The sequence below is a fragment of the Dendrobium catenatum genome, unplaced genomic scaffold, assembly GCF_001605985.2.
Source record: "Dendrobium catenatum unplaced genomic scaffold, ASM160598v2 fragScaff_scaffold_853, whole genome shotgun sequence".
NCBI classification, from domain to species: Eukaryota; Viridiplantae; Streptophyta; class Magnoliopsida; order Asparagales; family Orchidaceae; genus Dendrobium; species Dendrobium catenatum.
The window spans coordinates 10344100-10360368 of NW_021319315.1; the positions used below are offsets into that span (position 1 = coordinate 10344100).

General features: G+C 35.2%; 1 protein-coding gene across 4 annotated transcripts in view; it reads right to left on the reverse strand.

Annotated features, from left to right (window-relative positions):
• Positions 1 to 14522, reverse strand: part of LOC110114722 (mediator of RNA polymerase II transcription subunit 9) — a 58890-nt gene extending 44368 nt beyond the window's left edge. For 2 of the 4 annotated variants that reach the window (XM_020847698.2, XM_020847697.2), the window contains exon 1: positions 14034 to 14522. The gene's annotated coding sequence lies outside the window, so the exon portion shown is untranslated. Of the gene's footprint in view, positions 1 to 13989 lie in introns of all 4 variants that reach the window. The other 2 variants (XM_020847695.2, XM_020847696.2) reach the window with 2 other exon arrangements.
• Positions 14523 to 16269: the final 1747 nt, after the last annotated feature.

Genomic DNA, 16269 nt, shown 5'->3' on the forward strand with positions numbered 1-16269 from the left:
ACGTGTGTCCAATTTGCATTAAATATTTTTTAATCGAACATGTTTTCGGCGTGTCCGACACGTGTCGGAGGAGTGTCAGACGAGTGTCGTGTCGGACACTGCACGCCTCTTTGAGGAGAAGTGTCGGTGCATCATAGTAACCTAAGTGTTTGAAATTCGAATGATAGAATAATCACCCATCCCATCATCCCCAAAAATTATGATAAGTGAAGTTCATAGTTTTTATATAACCAAGTTTGAATCTAAGTTGTCAAATATTTAAGAAGTGATCATGAAAATTTGAAGTAACAATCATGTAATTATCATATATGCTTGTACCAAACTTGGATCAGACTCTATTTAATGCCTCCATGAAAGGTTTGTATGCATGCAAGGAAGCTTAAATTTATTTATGATAATAATGTGAACTAAAAAAGATTTATATTCACATAGATTCAATAATTATTAAAATGAAGCTTAAATAAATCCAAGGAAATTACTGAAGGTTACATACAGCCTACAATTAATGGTGACAAAGTTTGAATCAAATTAGACAAATATTTAAAGACTTATTTTAATAACAAGGAAATCCATATAAAAGAGATAATTCCTTAAATATTTTGAATTTTGGTTTAATTTTATTTATAAATCAAACAGGGTTTTAAACTTAACAAAATGATATATGATATTTAATTTTTAATTAAGTATTTAATTTATTATTATTTTTAAAAAAATTGTGATTAAAATGAATAAAAAAAGGTTTATTATGTTAAACCCGACGACGCATTTGCCAGCAATAATTGCCAATGATTGCATCGACAAACATTAGTGATTTGATAGATACGCGATGAAGGCATGGCACAAGTACAACATTAAATTCCAATCATCAAATGGCGGAGGTGCAACTTTTAATACATGTTTTTCCCTTATCATCATTAACAAGCCACAACTGCCATTTGATCATGTGATATTTGAAATGGACGGCCGAGATCACATCGGACTGAGATCTGAGCAATTAAGCCTACCGTGTGGTTTGGACAAAAAAAGTGAAATAACGAGATCGGGGCCCTGGATCACGAGATCATAGGCTCAAATCATGTACAGCTAATGCATGAAATGAATAGGACCCTAATGATGAAGAACATTTCAAACTCGTAAACAGCTAAACCAAATTTAATGAAATTTTAAATACAACTTTATTAGAAGTAAATGAACATTGGGTGGCTATTTTTATGATTCGAAACGTGCTTTATGCATAGCTATTTAATATACCTCAATTAGATGAACCTCAGAGGGTGTTATAAGGTTGTTTGTTGAGAAGTCTAGAACAACTCTTCTAAAGAAAGCACAGCCTGAGGAGGTATGGGTCATGATATATTGGCCTTGGATGGACTTGGGGCTTAGTGTGGCAAGAAACTCCCGCCGGCAACATGCAACCGATGGGATTTGACTTGGGGATTATAAAGGGATTTCTGGAGAGCTAAAATGAAATGAGACCTTGAGCTTGGAGGTAGTGACAGAGTGTGTAGGTTGCAATGAACATTTTGGGAGCTTTCAGCCAATTCAAATGCCCTAGCTTGTTTGGACGGCTAGGATGCTTTACAAGCATCCTTCAGTTAATAAGAGGACTGAGAAAAGGACAATGAGAGGATAATGAGTTGGAAAGCTCATTTTGTCTTATTATGCATATAAGATAAAGTGGCTAGTTTAGGATTGAATGAGGGTTTAGGTTATATTTAAGAGATGCGTAGGGATCTTCTAGAAGGTGTTTAAGTAGATGGGGTGAGTTTTCTTGGAGTGAATGGGTTAAAGGGAGAGGTTTAGACGCTTCAAGCTTATTTAAGTATTTGTTGATTTAGTTGACCATTTGACCAATCAACTTAGTCAAGGGCTGATGAGATGGTAGGTAGGGATGCTTGGGTGTTGCTGAGGTGGAATACCATGAATTTAAAACAATGAGCTTGGAGTTTAAATGACTCATCAAATGCATGTGAGGGTTTGAACAAATTTCATTGGGTTGACTCAAACCCACTAGACTTTGGCTCACTACTGATTGGAATGCATTTAAGCCATAGAGTGGAGTGGTCTTGGAGACTTGGATGGTTTGAATTGATTGTATGAAGTGGTTTAACCCAAATGGGTCTAATTTGACAAGGTTTAGGTCCAATTGACCAAGTCAACGATTAACTAAGTCAGGATAATTAATTATGAGCATTTCACTAGGAGTGATGTTCAGGGAAGTTTGATGTAGTTCAAAAATTATTTGGAGGTTGATTCGATATGATTGAGCTTTTTGATCAATTAGGCTAGCTTGAGTTAGCCTAATGAGTTGACTTGATCAATCACTGGCCCATGGAGCCAATGATGGGTATTTGATGTATGGGGCTCTTAGTGAAGTGATTTCGGCATGATTAAGGTCATGGGTGCCAATGCATTGAGCTAAGCAGTGTAATGGGTCAATTGATTACAGTGCAAAGCTGCAACTGCATGTAAATATTGATTAATTGATTGGAGATTTGAAGATTGAATGATTAGTTGATTGATTGTAGGCTAACTGCTAACTAGGTCGAGTTGTTGATTGATTTCAGATATTTAAATGTAAGTGGAAATGATTGAATGTTTGAAGTTTTGATTGATTGTTTAAAGTTATTAAAGATAAGTGATTTTTATCGATTGATTGAGGACTGGATAAATGTATAAATGATTGGAGTGTAGGTAGTAAAGTGGATATATTGTTGATTGTTTAAGTGATGATTATAGAGTGATTGTAAATTGTGATTAAAGTGAATGATTGATATGTAGGTTAATTTAATCTAGACTGATTGATGTTTGATTGATGGCTAAAGTGCAATTGATTATTCAGGGTGATAGTGAATCACCTGAATATAGATTGGGTGTTTGCAAATCAATTGATTTTGCATCAACTGATTGAAATCCAATGACTATATTTTAATTGAATATAATTGAAGTCAAGCTGAAGACTGGATGGTTGATAGCTGGATCATTGTCAAGTAATAAATGATGCATCAGATGATTGTAAATCATACTAATGTGGGTCAAATGACATCATCTAAAAGTGAGGTCAACAAGCTCCTTAAGGGTATGACATCTAATATTTCACATTTATATGTCTTTGGGTGTCAGCATTTTGTGCTTATCAATGGCCAATCTCATTTAGTGAAGTTTGATTCTAAGGCAGATGAAGGGATCTTCTTAGGTTATTGAGTTATTCCTTAGTAGATAAAGCCTATAGGATCTTCAACAAAAGAAAATTAGTTGTAAAGGAATCCACCAATGTTATGTTCGATGAATTAGATAGACCTGTTAAGCCTAAATTAGGAGATGGTGATGAGATACACATGGAGTAGAGGTTGTTGACCTACGAGATAAAGAAGAACATCATGACCCTTCGCCTAGAGACTAAATATATTCCTCTGGTCAACCTAGAGAGTATATCCTAAGGGATCCATCAGTAGGGGTTGGGACTAGGTAAGGCCTTAGGAAAAAGGTTATCCATACTGCATTCATTTCCATTATAGAGCCAACTAGTATAGATCAAGCTCTCAATGATGAATTTTTAATATTAACCATACTAGAGGAGTAAACCAATTTGTAAGGAATAATGAATGGGAATTGGTTAACCCAAGGATTAAAGTATAGTTCGCACCAAATGGGTATTTAAAAATAAGTTGAATGACTTTGGGTCAATGATTAAGATTAAGGCTAGACTAATAGCTAAGGGTATAATCAGATAAAAGGAATTAATTTTAAGGAAGCCTTTGCCCCTGTAGTTAGATTAGAAGTCATTAGAGTTCTTCTAGCATATGTATATTTTAGAGGTTTCAAATTATAAAAATGAATGTGAATTATGCATTTCTAAATGGGTTATTAAAGAAGATATATGTAGAACAACCACTAGGTTTTGAAAATAATAAAAAAACTTTATATGGACTGAAATATGCACCCTATCACATGGAATGAGCGAGTTAGCACCTTTCTCCAAAATAGATCATTTGTTAAGGGTAGTGAAGAAACCACCATTTTCCTTAAAAAAAATAGAAAATGATTTACTCATACTTCAAATCTATGTAGATGACATACTTTTTAGATCTACGAATGAAAAACTTTGAAATAAATCTTGAAATATTATGAGTAGGGAGTTTGAAATACATATGATGGGAGAGCTGGCCTATTTTTTAAAATTTAGTGTAAAGTAGATAAAATATGGTACCTTCCTTAGTTAAACTAAATATATTAAAGAGATATTGAAAAAATTTGATATGAAAAATTCTAAAAGTATAAATACACGAATAAGCTCAACCATCCAACTTGATGGAGACATAGATGAAAAGTTAGTAGATCAGAAGAAGTATGGAGGAATAATAGGATCACCACTTTATTTGACTGCTAGTATACTTGATATTATATTTAGTGTATGTTTAAGTGCTAGGTTTCAAGCTGGTCCAAAAGAATCACATATGACTGTTGTGAAGAGAATTCTTATATTCTTATAAGCACACAAAACTTAGGCATCTGATATCCTATATATAGCACCAACTTTAAAATTATAGGATATTCAGATTCAGACTTTTGTTTATGTTAAAAAATTGAGTTGAAAAAGAGGTTTTAAAAAGTTAATTTTCTTTGGGAGAATTGAATTTGTGGAATTACAGTTTTGAAATTGAACACATCATTATGAATGATATATCGCCTAGGGAGATGAAGATATCATTCCCTAATGGATTTAGATAACGAAAACTGAAAGTTCGATCCTGATTATAATAGTTAGATTCAAGAAAAAAATTACATATGATCCCGAATGATCAAAATGTTCTACGAAGCATCTAATTATTATAGTCTAGACAAAATATCATTATTCTCATATTCAAAGTCCCAACAATAATTAATATAACTTCCCAAGAGAAAAAGATATCACCTATTATCGATTGATTGAATATGACAATAATAATCGTCATTGATTTTAATTTTTTCAAAGAAGATTATTTAAGTACTGAAAATCGATTTTTTTTAAAAAGATTTGGGTTCTAAATTGCCTACGAGCGCAAGCCCTTGTAGTTAATTACATCATTGGGAACCAGAGTTCCCTACAAAAACTCTTGATTAAAATAATGGCAAAAATATTATTTAAGAGATTTTCGATGAGTGATATCAAGGGAGTGAGGTTACAAATCCAATAGGAATTGGATCAAATTTAAACAAGCATTTATGGAGGTTAAAGGAAGAGAAGTAGGAGGCATTTGGGATTTTGAAACAATTCAGAAATGTCTCAGTCTACCCTATGTGTTAGGCTTTAAATTTTGAATTGAAGAAAATTTTAGGGGTTTGGTTGTCTGAATTAGGAGGGTAAAGTAAAACAAATGCATGTATTTATTAAATTCTATTGTTTGGTTTATTTTGAGCGAAACAAAAGGAAACCCTCGGGAGGATTAGTCGTGTATTTCAAGGAGTGTTTTTTGCGAAATAGAAACCCGCTCATATTGAGCGGGTTATGAAATCGCTGGATGAAATCTTCGCATTGTCGTTGCTGTTCGGCTTCATTGCTTCGCAGGAGGTGTAAGATTGCATGAGTGGCTTCTTCGGCTCCTTCGTTCTTGTTCGATTTCGCTCCTTCGACGATGTTCCCTTTTCCTGTGGGATCGAAAATTGTGACATTTTGATCGGAAGTAAGGATAGGAGCTCGCTAGCTGTGAAGATAACTTTCTACCTTTCGACGGGCACGCAAAATGAAATAGGTTGCGGCGAGAACGAGGATTGTGAAAAGGAGAGGCATTGCAAGCTTCTGAGGCGAAAAGGAGAGGCATTGTGATGGGGAACTCTGCAATTCGGCATCGACGACGAAGGAGTAGTGTTGGATCCAGTGCCTCGTTTGACCCTGCGGTTCTTTGCGCCGATCCACCGCCGCCCATCCATCTCTCAGCCGACCAGCTTAAACACTGTTCCGAGGCCCTAGTCGCCCTCAAGAGGAAGCTCCAAACCCGTTTTGTATTTTCGTCGGAATCTTGAGCGGGGGAAAATGATCATTCCCGAGCTACTACTTTGCACGGTACACTCGTCCTTCCAAAATGGAAGAAACCAGCGCGGCTACTATCTTCAACATTCTCCAGGACCATTTTCATGACGTGGCCCGCAATGTCCATAGCCGAAGAAAGGAGGTTAAGATCAGTGGGCTGCATTTGAGAGGTACAGAAGACGAACCCTTGTTTGAAAATAGGGTTGCGAAAAGTCATCTCCCTCGTGCCCTCACATCGGAGAATGCCATAGATCTCGTGCGGTCGGTCGATGCCTTCCTTTTCGATTGCGATGGTCTCTCTCTTTTCACTCTTCCCTATTCCTATCCCATCCACGGTTTCTAAACTCTTATTTTTTTCCTCTCTCAGGAGTTCTCTGGAATGGGAACAATCTCATCGACGGTGTTCCGCACTGGAAGCTCTTCGATCTATGGTAGTCGTCCTTCTTGTCTTCAAATTAGCTGCCTAGCTTATGGATTTAGCTGAGTTTTTTTTAATAGTATTTCGGCTTGGTGCAAGCATTGGATATTGAGCGATGCGGTCTCCGCCTCTGTGCAGGGGAAGAAGCTACTGTTTGTGACTAACGATTCGACCAAGTCAAGAAGGTAGTAAGCACACAAATTCCACACACTTGGGCTCGATGTCAGACAGGTTTTGCAGTTTGTTCATATTATAAGCTTTCTTTGCTGGATTGGATTCTAAGGAGAAGAATTAGGGACTCAACGATTTCAACCCTTTCTTTTGTGCTAATAGGAGGAAAATTTCTCTTTTTCCTTTGCAGCAGCTATGTATTTGAAACTGAACAACTTTCCTCATGATAAGAAGGTGAGACCGCTTGCTTATCACAATTTGAAATAGTTCGTGATTTGGAACTTTGGTGACTTATGTTGCCTTTGTGCATACAGAGGATTTATGTTGATTCTATTTCCTGCTTAAATACGTGTGGAATAGCTGCATTTCCGGTAAACTTTGTGCTGTTTCTTGCTCAAATAGTCTCTGATAAGCTTTTTGGTGATTTAGGTTTATGTCATTGGTGAAGAAGGCATATTGGAGGAACTAGAGCTTGTTGGTTACACGAGCATAGAGAAACAGCACAAAGATGGAAAGAAAACCATACAACTAAGACCAAACTCTCTGTTTGAGCATGACAAAAATGTAATATCTCACTTTTTTTACCTATGAAGAAGTTCAGTAGGTCTTTTTAATGCTGAACTGCAACCAATTTACACAGAACAATGATTTCTAAGTGTGTCCTCAGGTTGGAGCTGTCATCGTTGGATTGGAAAAAAATATAAACTACTACAAACTCTTGTAAGATCTTTATCATTTCTATGCATAGTAGTTTCGTTATAATGAAGCTGTCAAACTCAATGTTTAAAATTGCGTATTTGGGTATTGAGGCGTTTTTCATTCGTAAAGCGAGGCGTAAGCCTCAAGGCGTTTTGAGGCGTAAGCCTCAAAATCAAAAGATTGCGTAAACATAAAATAATAATTTTTTTATATACTAATGAGTTAATCATATAAAACATAAAATATGAAGTGAAATCAAAATATCCTAATAATAAGACAGCATGAAATATAGTTCAACTCAAAATTCTATCTTTCCCAAATCCCAGTATTCTTTTCATTAACATATAATTCCAATTTCAAAAAATAAATAGCAATGACATATCACATAAGAACTCATAAGTCATCAGCACTGTCATCACTAAGGGGTTCTTCATTTGAATCATCATTATGATAAACTGTTCTCTACCCTTCCTCCTCTCCTATAGAGTCTAATGTCGGACATTTACTTCAAGATTTATGTAAGTTTTAATATATATATATAGCGTGAGGCGTAAGCCTCATGCCAGTGAGGCGAGGCGGGCCTCAACCAAATTGAGGCGCAAGCCTCATAAAAAAAACTTGAGGCATAAGCATCGAGGCATTTTTTACTGGAATTGCGCAAAGGCGGGCCTCAAGGAGAGCCTCATATTGGGCAATTTTAAACCATGGTCAAACTAGAACCTTTATGGGACACATAAAAAGAGTTTAGCGTAATCACAATAGGAAGAAAAAAGGGTAATCACAATGGGAAATTTTTGCTAATTACTTTCTAGCAAACTAAAAACAAATGCTGATACTTGTATTAAACAAATATTGTAAGGATCATGGCATTATACTTGACAAGTTTTGTGATTTTTTTGCATGGTTTGTTCTACTGCACCCATTCGTGAGTATTAGCATAATTTGGTTTTAATAATTATGTTCTTGAAAACTGTTATTGTCAATTCCAAGCACTAATTAAGAAGGTTGGGTGTTGATATTTGGTTGACAACCAAGCTTAAAACTTATGCCAAAAATAACAAAATGAGTCTAAATTTAAAATTTTCTAATGCTAGAAGTCTCACAGTAAGTGTAAGCGAGCAAAAAAGAACTACTTCTTTTGATGATTTTTATACATTAGGCTTGATATGATTGCAAGATATCTTGCAAGCATAAAACCTTGAAGGCAGCTCAAAAATGGAGTCAATGTCTTTATGAGAGCTTATGGTCTTTTGCCTATATCTTTTCACTCAAGTGTGTTACTTATGGGCACAATGATTTATGAAGTGTCATCAAAAGAGGTTGGAGTGTCCCTGAGTTAACAACACTGTACAAAATTTTTTTAAACAAACTTTTATGTACTAAGAAGCTATTTTAGAAAGCAATAAGAAAGTTGTCCCAAATGAATACTTAAATTTTGTTTGGGATGATTTTTTTATTGCTTCTTACAACAATTTTTTAATGTAAATGTAAAAATTAAAAATTTTGAACTGAAAAGTTGTTTGAAGAAGCAATAAGAAAATCGTCTCAAATGAAGTCTTAGTCATCATAATTAATTAGTTAAGCCCGGCTTAAATTAGAGGTGCCAAAATAAATTATTATAAAAAATCGTTTTTACTTTACTCTGGTTCTACCTAACCAAATAAGGGAAACAATTCTCCTGCGTTTATTTTACAGGCAACCAAACAGTCTCAAAGTATTTAGAATACACTACATTTACTTTACACTGCATTTACTTTACACAGCATTTTCTTTTCAGGCAACCAAACAGCCCCTTAATTCAAGTAGTCAATTTATTAGAAAGTTGAGATTATATTATCAGAAGTTAAGGTCTTATGATTTTGAGTTTGCCCCGGATCCTAAGTCTAAATTAGACACTGAACAAAAATAGCCCAAATCTAGCTAATGCAATGCAAAACCTGGACTTACCCTGACATGGATTAGGGAGCCAGCTAACCATCTAGGCACTTTAAAACCATGTGTCCGATCTCTTTTATGAAAGAGTGGTAGGATGTTAATTAATTTTTAAGGAGTTGATGCCAACATCTAAAGAGGATCCTAAGTGGCCCCTTGACTTAATGTAGGGTAATTATGCTTAAGAAAAATACAATTAGAATTTTAGACGTGTTTAAACTCGTTTCTAATGAATGCATACTAATCGACTCGAAAAATACATAAAATAAATATGAAGCAATTTTAAAAAAGCTTAAAAATAATTTTATTTAAAAGATTACACAACATCCCCTTAATAAAACTGCACCATAATAGGCCAAGTGGTCTACAAAATCCAGCAAGCGGGGAGGTGCCTAACACGGAAGGGAAGATTTTAATTTACTTATGTAGACTCTCGGCGATCACAAGCCTACTTCTTAAGTCGTTAGAATTACTATGTGAGCTTGAACATTTTGAATTAATTTGAGTAGAAAAGGTTTTATGCATACTCTCACGAGCCTCCAAATATATTCAGGCTAAAACAAAACACGACATGCAAGAAAAAAAAAACTTAGAAAAAGCAAGCAAGTTCTACTACGCAATCAATGTAAACAATCCAATCAAATCAATTAAATAAATTAAAATGTCCATGTGGCAAGTGTCACTTAATTTACAAGTGGCTAGGTAACATTGACAACAACTCGAATTTTAATCCTAGGTCTAACGTAAGTGAGACAAAGAGAAATCAATTTCATAGGTATGATGCTTAACAAATGAGAACTGAATGATTTCTTTAACCCTTGTCACAAGAAAGGGAAAGAGACACCAAAATATTGAGAACATTTCCACTTTACCCATAAAAACTAAGCTCTCACTCATTCATTTGGATTGAAAGGATAAATCAAGAAGTAACCACTCAAGAATATCACAAAAACCTTTAGAGAACAAATACTAAGACTCACGGATGAAAGAAGTAAAACCACATACCAGTCTCTTGAACTCACCAATGCAACAACACTTTAAATACACTAAGAACTCATCTTAATCAAATTTCAGCATTAGGCAATATTACCACAATAAATTATCAATCAAAACATTAACTATTGCCAAACTCTCTTAAAAACGTACAATCAAGACTTATTAGAAAATAAGAGTATAAGTCACCATTCATCACGAATATCTCAAATGACAAGTGATTCATTCAATATAAAAGGAGTAAAACTGATGTAGAACGAGTAGGAGGCTCTGCTAGGGAGAGGATCCTTTGCAGGAATTTTCAGAGCAGCAGCAGTTTTGAAGCGCCAAGTTGCTGGGAAACAATAAACGTTGCTGGAATTCTATGGTTGAAGTCTTAGAAGGCAGAATACTCAATGTCCAAAGGAGTTTGGGAAGAGATCTGTGGAGGGGAGTAAAGTATACGGGCCAGGGAAAGTTTTGGCCAGCAGGAAATTATGGTGGAGATTAATTCCCAAAGTAACAGGAGGCGTTTTGGAAAGATCTAAGAGGTGGGAAAGATTTTAGAGGAATTCCAGCAATGGGCCAGGCCGTATGTGGTGTTGGGAGGATCATGAATTTATTTCCTAATCCTGAAATCAGGTTTTAGGAAATAAATTGGCTAGGAGCTCATGTAAATTCCGGTTCCTGAAATTGGGAAATCTTTCCAAAAATAAAGGGTAGGGAGTTAATTCCTGTTGTTAATCTCCTTAGATTAGAAAATTAATTAGTAGAGCAAGGCAAGGGAATTATTAAGGAAGGAAATCAAGAGGTGGGGCATGAGGGGGGTTTCGGCCAAGCAAGAACCAAGGAGCAATTAATGTGGAGATTTAAGGCTCATTAATTTGAATTTAAAAATTTTCAAAATCTAAATTTAATTTCAATTTTGATTGAAATTGGGGGGAGCTTAATTTGAAAATTGATTTTAAATTAAGAGGCCATCAATGCTTTAATTGGGGCATTAATGGGAGGAAACTCACATGGTGGCCGGCGGCATGTAGAGAGAGAGGGAGGGGATTTGGGAAATGTTTGGGGAGCTTCCAAAGAAGAAAAATGTATTATGAAGGTTATAACTAGATCCAAACTTCTTTGAATTTAAATTTGAATCATGCATAACACTTTCCTAAATAAGAATTTCCAAATTTGGAAAGAATTGAAATTCAAAATTTGAATTTCGAATTTGAATCAATCCTTTCTAATTTCTCGTAGGGTGAATTATGAAAATCCATGAAGATATTGAGATTACCGTCATGGGGGAAAAAGATGGGATTTCGGGTGAGGCTAGAAATCCGGCGGCCAAACGGAGATGGGGGGAGGAAGAAGATGAAGATAACGACGAAGAGCAATAAGAAGGAACAAAAGCAAATAAACAAAATATCAAAGATACAACCGCGAGCCCGGACACATCCTGCGGCTGATGGGTATTACGTTGCCCTTCTCTAAGGGACTTCACGCCACGAGCCCAGACCCATCCTACAGCTGGTGGAAACTCCGACTCCCTCCCATAGGGATTTCACTAACGTTCTTCCCAAAGAACCCAAGTGCAAAACGCAAATTTTTTTATTAATCCATCTTCTTCTTCATGTTCTTCCTTGATCACCGTAGGTTCCTCTTTGATTTGCACAGTGATTGGGAGATTGAAAACTTCATTAGCCTCCATCCATTTGTCCACTCTATCCCTTATCTCTCTGTCTCTTAGTGCCCTTTTTCTATCCTTTGATGAAGGGGATCTTGAAGAGGTGTAGAGCGATGGGTCCGTCCTACCTTGCTCTAGGTTATCGAACCGTTTGATTGTTTGACGGTGGAGGTCGGCTAAGTCCGCTTGAGTCTCCTTGAGATGTTGACTAATGGCAGCCACTTGACCTACCATCCAGTCTAGAGTTCTTCCAAGTCGATCCGAGTCCATGCTCTGATACCAAACTGATGTAGAACAAAAAAAAAAAAAAACAAAGGGTTTGCTAGGGAGAGGTTCCAAAATCCAGAAAATGTTTCAGATTTTGGAACCAAAATCTGAGCCAAAAATTCTTAGAAAACCTTCAGTTTTCTATGCTTAGTAGCAAAGAAAATTGGAAGGGGAATTCAAGCATTTGTTTAGCAAGAGGTGAACGTGAGATACCTCTTCCAGATCAGCAATTCCCACGGGACAGCATTGAAGATTTTTAGCCAGCAAAGGAAATTCGAGACAGGATTTAATTCCCCAAGACAGAGGCTGATTTTTGGTAGGATTTGAACGGTGCAGGCCAGAGAAGAAATTCGGCCAGCTAGACGGGAAAGGCAAGGAAAGGGGGGCAACGGCTTGATGAGGTGGAGGGGATTTAATGAGCAAATCAGGATTCCTGATTTATGGTTTTAGATTTAGGAAAGATTTAATTAAATCCTCTTGAATTTAAAATTCAAAATAGATCTAAATTAAATACTTTCCTAAAATAGATGAGCTCATTTAGAAAACCTCTCCAAGGGATCTCAAATCACGAGCCCAGACCCATCCTGCGGCTGGTGAAGATTTCGATTCCTCCCATAGGAATCTCACAAACGCTCTCTCACAAGAAGAGCACAAGTGTGGAAAAACACAAAAATTTCATATTCATTAACAATCTCTTACAATAGCTTAAGACCCTTATTTATAGGCCATGACATGAGAAAAAATAGAAAATTACAAAAATGCCCCTTGGGCCAAAACACTCACATAAACTATCCTAGGGGTAAAATAGGAAATACATAAAACAAGAGCTAAAATTCAGAAAATAATACATAAATGAAAATTTAAATAATGGTCGTCGATTTACGACGCCGCCTGTGATAGATGCCCCAAATCTTTGTATTAATGTCCGCATCAAAAACAAGACAACAACAACTCTAGCCATGTCACCTAATAAGCTTTGGATTTTTTTGAGAAATCTTCATTTTCTTGCTCTCTTTATGTACTGCTCAAGATTTAATTAAGATTTGGAGTAAAGCAATACAAGAATCCTTTAATCTTTCAACAAATGGATAAAAGAAAATAACTCAAAAATTCCTTTGAATACACGTTTTTCAAAAAAGAAGCTCGAGAATGACAGCTTGCAAATTTCTTAAGGAAGAGAATCTATAATCTGCTCTAATTCTAAAAAAGGCAATAACCACTAGTTCTCTCAGATTTTTTTTAATATGAAAGTTCGGTCTCAATTCATATAAGACTAAGCCATGAGACTTATTTACACTCCAAGGAATTCTTATTTCAGATTTCTGATATACATTTCTAAATCGGACATCATATAAGCCAAAGTAAATCATAGAAATTTCATTCATATCAACAATATAAACTTAATCCGAGCATGTCTCCTCTCTTTGCTTTATTCATTTAGATTTTAAGGAGAAAAAAATAAGGGGTTAGAACATGTCCATTTGGAAAACAAAGCAAGACAAGGTGCAGAGCAGTATATTAGCAAAATAATCATAGGTTAAAAAAAAAATAATGACCAACACTAATCATTACTAAAATTCTATTAAATCTCGTGTAAAATAAACAAACACAGCTGTCAATACAATACATTTGATGCTTGTCGAATCAATTCCATGTAAGAAACTTAAAGAACAGGAAGTAAGAGAACAGAGCAATGCAAGATTAATGAGTTATATCTGTAATAAAATTAGCAAAAATGCTTTGCCATCAAATTCATATGCTTTACATACAGCTACTCAACTCGAACCTTCTCCAAAATAAAATACTATTTAGAAAGGCATATGAGTGTAACCACACAGCTTTTACCTCAAGAATAGCAGCTAACTCAAGAAACTTTGATCAAGATTCACCTTAGCAAACACTATAACAGAAAATTGCAGCTTCCTTCTCCTCGATCTTCTTCAATAGATTAAGTGGAGAAGCATATTCGTTGATCTCCAGGTCGATGACTGCTCTACCTGATTGGTAAACTCCAAACCCTTTTGATCCTGTCAGTTTTCTGAAAATTTCTTTGAGAGGATTGATTGGCTGATGTTCTTTTGAGACAAAAAAAAAGGCAGCTGCTCTTGCTTGGCCGAATGGAGGAAGTATGAATAAGAGCTGCGGCCTTCACGCCTTTAGCAACTAGCAGATCATCAAGCAGCACACCACCGAAAGCCCATCCAAATACATGAAGCCAGTAGTTACTGCTGCAGCCACCTTCTTGTGAGATTCAACAGCAACTCACCTTGCTCTTGCCTTTGCATGGTTCGGGCTAGGAGCCTAAGAGAGCTCTCGCGCATGGGCTGCTTGTCGAAAATGGGATCGTGGAATGATTTTTTAGGCGTGCCCTAATTCCCCCTTCAAATCTCGGCATATACGAATAGTTAAATGACCATCTAGCCCTCCATTTCCAATTTAATGGTTGACATTAAGTGCTTGATTTTGAGATATTAGAGGGCTGAAATTTATTTGAATTTTAAGAGATATTTGAGTATCAAATTGGAATAAAATGATGATAAAACATTGAAATTTTGTTAGAGTTATATTTAAAATTAATTATTCAAAATCGATTAAAAATAATTGATGTCAATTAGATTTAGATTAAGCCAAGACATATTAAATCGAGTCAATTAAAGCTGTTGAGGATAAAATTTCATCAGAATTTATTCAAATTAACTCGAAGATGTTTGATTAAATTTATTTGATGAAAATTAAATGGGTTTTTATTAATTTAGGTCTCACTTGACTCAAAATAACAATCGATTGACTCAATTTCATAATCAACGACAACGACGAGAGGAATTGGGCTAAAATTCGATCGAATAGAACTAGGTATCCTCAAATACAATGTGTGCAATTGAATCAACCTCAATTAATCTATATGCAGTTCAATGTTGATTTTAAGGAAGATGGACGAGGTCGATTACGAGCTAGATTGATTGACTTGCCAATGATTGATTGATTGGAGATTTGAGGCTTAAGGTTGAATTGATCATGATGACCTCATACAAAAATGAGGTCAACAACTTTACAGGGTGTAGAGTATAAAAGAAAACCACTTTCGACACTTGTCAATTTATAAAGCAAACCTTAGTTTCTTAGTCCAGTATAAAATAGAATTATGTGGCGCTATCCATCACTAAAGCAAAATATATAACTGTCGGAAGTTATGTTATTCAGGTCTTATGGCTAAAGCAATAAATCCTTGACCTTGAACTTTTTTGTAGGCACTATCCCTATCATGTGTGATAACACTAGTGCTATCTACATTTTAAAGAATCCAATTCAACATTCATGCACAAAGCATACTAAAATTTGAAATCATTTTATTATGGATCATGTAGCAAAGGTAGATAGTAAAATTGCATCATGTAGCTACTGAAAATCATTTGTCATACATCTTTACAAAACCCCTTGCTTATGAAACCATTGACACACTCAAGACTAGACTAGGTGTGATTGATATTAATGATATAATTAAAATTAGTGTGTTTATTTAATTGTTTATGTTATATATTTATATTTATGATTGTTTGCATCTATTTATTTATATTTTTTATGTAGTTATGTTTTTAATTATTTGTGAAATTTCCTCGTAGGTTTTTCCCTTATCATCACACAAAAATTAATATTTACTCATATCATATTGTACGATGTACTTTGTATTGTATGATCTTAATAGATCATCATATCATCACTACACAACACACCCAACGATCATGATTAAATAAATTATTGGTGGTCGTACTATACAAATGAATAATTTGTGTTGTACGATACATGTGGCATGGACCATTGGACGAATTAATTTGGCATGTATAATATTTATTTAACTATTATACTATATAAAAATATATTTGTATTGTACAATTTGATTGTTATGTCAGGATGAATTGAATTCTTCTAATCGTACTATATGATTTTGATAGTACTATATGATCTACATCATACTATACGATCTACTAAGAATTATATAATAAAGGGCAATTCTAAGGCTTTGAACCTCATAGTTCCAATTCCTATCCTCATTGCCTTCAGTTACTATCCATAGTAATCCAAATGTCTGGGGAAAGTGTTCTAGAGCTCTAGCAACAAGTTCCTCCC